The sequence below is a fragment of the Hippocampus zosterae genome, chromosome 14 (assembly GCF_025434085.1).
Source record: "Hippocampus zosterae strain Florida chromosome 14, ASM2543408v3, whole genome shotgun sequence".
Lineage (NCBI taxonomy): Eukaryota > Metazoa > Chordata > Actinopteri > Syngnathiformes > Syngnathidae > Hippocampus > Hippocampus zosterae.
In genome coordinates, this window is record NC_067464.1 from 17,070,500 (window position 1) to 17,074,301 (window position 3,802).

The following is a 3,802-nucleotide window of genomic DNA, read 5'->3' on the forward strand; positions in this document are numbered from 1 at the left end:
TTGGAGGAAAGTGTTAGGTGCCTTGTTTGATGCAAGACAGCAGCACTGAAGGGATGACAGGGAGCAGAGCTTGAGGTGGTGGAAATGAAGAAGTTGAGGTTTTCTTTTGGAGAGACAAGGTTTGATAAGATGACAAATTAGCTCTTCAGAGGAACAGCCAAGGTTAGATATTTACAAAGTTAGAGAACCAGACCTTGATGGTTTGGACACATCCCGAGTAGAGATACTGAGTACATTGAATATGTTGGAGCTGCTCGGCAGGAGAGTGAGAAGAAGCCTTCAAAGAAGGTTGATACATGCAGTTGGGAACGGCATGAGAGTAGATGATGTTCTCGAAGAGGATTCAGAGGATAGATTTGTCAATGGAAAGACCTGGAACGGGACAAGCCAAAAGCAAAGAAGCTTCACCAAACCAACCTTTTATCATCTTTGACTGATGTTTTGCAATATTCCTTCTGTTAAAACATTTCGACGGGAGGTATTCATTTTTTACACAAGTGAATTGTTTACGGGCGGCCCGGTAGTCGAGTGGTTAGAGCGTTGACTTCACAGTGCAGAGGTACCGGGTTCAATTCCAGCTTCGGCCTACCTATGTTTGCATGTTCTCTCCGTGCCTGTGTGGTTTTTCTCTGGGTGCTCCGGTTTCCTCCCACATACCAAAAACATGCGTGGCAAGTTAATGGAACACTCTAAATTGTCTCTAGTTGTGAGTGTGCGTTGTTTCTGTGTGCCCTGCGATTGGGTGGCAACCAGTTCAGGGTGTCCCCTGCCTACTCCCTGAAGACAGTTGGGATAGGCTCCAGCACCCCCCATGACCCCGGTGAGGATGAAGCGGTTCGGAAAATGAATGAATGAATCAGGATTTTGGCCCATCATTTATGAAGAGACCACATCAATATGATACACAGATCAAGTACTTGACATAATTCACCTTCAAATCTTGGCTCCATTTTCTTTGTTTTAGTAGGGCTGTGCCCTTCTAATATGAAGTTTGCATGTTCCCTTCATGCCTGCGTGGGTTTACTCCAGGTACTCCCGTTTCCCGCCACATTCAAAAAAGCATGGTAGGTTGAGTGAACGTTCTAAATTGTCCCTATTTGTGATCGTGAAAACTAATGGTTGTTTGTCTCTGTGTGCGCTGCCATTGGCTGGCAACCAGTTCAGGGTGTCCCCCGCTTACGGAGAAAATTGGGATAGGCTCCAGCACGCCCCGCGACCCTTGTGATGATAAAGCGGATCAGAAAGTGGATGGATAGATAGTATCCTTCCGACACCCTGATGCCCCCCCAATGTATTTTTTTAAGGTTGGGGCATGTGGTCTGTCAGGTTAAGATGGCTTGTTTCTTGCACTCTATCTCCAATGGCTTAGGAGGCACGTGTCTTTCACCCAGCCATGGTTCTCCAAGAAGTCCTGGAGCATTTCTTTGCTTACACTAAAATGCACACACATGCCCCCGCGGACAGACACACACACATGCATGCACGCCCACAGCCTGTGGCACCATCTGTGTTTGAGATCCATCGAACGGTATGAGAAGTTGTGTCAGTAATGTAGGTCTGTCCATCTATTTAAAGCTTATTAATTAGAGCATTTGAATAAGGCCTCAGAGAGTGAGATTACCTTTATGAATAGTTAATTCATGTGCCAGTTCTGCAACTATCAAGGGAATTGTTGGGCCAGATGACACATTCGGTTTGTCACCGCCTGTAACATTTCACATTCATTGTAAAGAAGAAAGATAGGACATGGAAGATTCTGGTAGTTTGATAAATGTTGAGGAAATTCACTGTCCTCTAAATCCATTTTGGATATCATATGTTTCTCTCATCTTTATTCCTCTACGTAATGAAATGATTGGCTTCAGGCATCATGCGGAACCCAAAGTGGACTCAATAACCCATGAGCGTGGAAGACCACGTTCAACACTTTGGTAGGACATTTCTGGGATTCGGTCACGCCTTTTGACCTTTTCGAATGCGTTTGTGCTGTTTGTGAATGCAGAGAAGGGTAGATTCCACCTGAGCCCCGACGGAATCTCCCAGCTCAACTTGAAAAGCTCTTCAAAAGATTCCTGCAGTGGAAACGCAGAAACTCTTCATGTTCAGAATTCTTGGCCTATCGAACCAGACTTGACAGTTTTACAGATTTTGGGAAATCCTGTCACGTTACTAATTACACATTGCGTACCAATGAAATCTGACATCTAGATTTTAAAGCCTCTGTCCAGCCATTTACTGGTGTTTGTTGTGTTTCGTGTAGACTAGAGAGAGCAAGAGAGATACAGCCAGACCAAGAGATAAATAGACAGAAAATTGAAAGACAGTATTACTGCTTTACAAACTCGCACAAGTGTCGAATCCATGTGCCGAAAGTAAAAACCCTGCTATACAAAGCATTATACAAAAATTATAGTCTTTGGATATTGTGAATATCGTGGTGGGGTCCTATTGTAATATATTTAGCTATCAGTTTGATATTCAATCAGGTCTCAATATTCATAGACGGCGCCGCTGCACTTGAGCATAAAAACCTGCGCATCTTGATTTTAGTGCCGGCGCGAGCCTCGTTTCGCCTGTTTGGAAATTTGTCAAACTGCTTGGCATCACAAACAGGGGCTGTCTTTTGACATTCGTCCAGCGCATCAGACAATTTTGTGGCTGATAGTTGAATAAAAAAACAAAGAATAAAGAATACAAATGATGGTCATTCAACTTTGAACTGCGTTTTTGCCCTCTTTAGTCCATGTTGTCTCTCAGAAGTGGTTTTTGCCTGGCGTTTTGTAAAGAACTCTTACGAGGACATTTGCTTTTGTCGGCTTTTAACATTCATTCGAAAATGTCGAAGGCAAACATCAACATAGTGAGCGATCGCCCAACTGGTGAACACTCTTTCTTGATGATTCACATTTACGTAAAACTATCAGGACGCCTCAAGGCCCGAGGGGCGAATGACGAGGACGCTGCATAGACACATCTATCTACCTACACTAATAGACAAATACGGTAGAAGACCTTCTGAGCCAATGGGTTGCCAGGATGATGCTCAGTAACAGCCAATGGCAGAGCGGCTATAAGTATGTTGGGTTGAGAAACTCTGAGCTGCGAGTACCAAACAATACTGCATTTTTACCTTTCGTATCTTGAAATTTCTTTTGTAACAAGAGGCAATATTTTCCTGTTGATACATTTCGTAACTTGAACATTTCGCACGAAGAGACGTTCGTAAATAGAGGTCCCACTGTACTATACTTTGCACACTTGGACCTACTGCATGGATTTATTTTGTCGCCATGTCATGGACTGCACCTCTCACATGTTCAATGCGATGATAAGAGCTGCTTTGATTGGCTGCAAATGAAGTCCGTTGTTGGGTGGTGCAAAACACCCATTTTTAACTGCGCTGAGATGTGTGCACCTGCTAACATACCAAATCCCACGCTAGCCCGCCTCAAATCAGCTCTATTTCCCTGAAGTGGGCTTTTGGGTTTTAAATGAAACGTTAGTCATCAGTTGAGCTACATAAAAGTCTGGTGAAAAAGACTGATATCGGTGTTGCAAAATTATTTCAGTTATGCTGAATTTATGTCAGAAAACCATAAATTATTTCATATTGTACTATAAAATGTCTACTTTCATCTTGAAGGAGATTCAGTAACTGGCTCTTGATTATGCTGCACAACATTGATTTAGCTAATGACATTTTCGGAGGATTAGTCCGAGAAAATGAGGGCTACAAAAGCAGAAAGAAAATCAACTGCAGTAGGCTGCCGAAGGACCATTTTTGTCAAAGCCGACGTGAGTC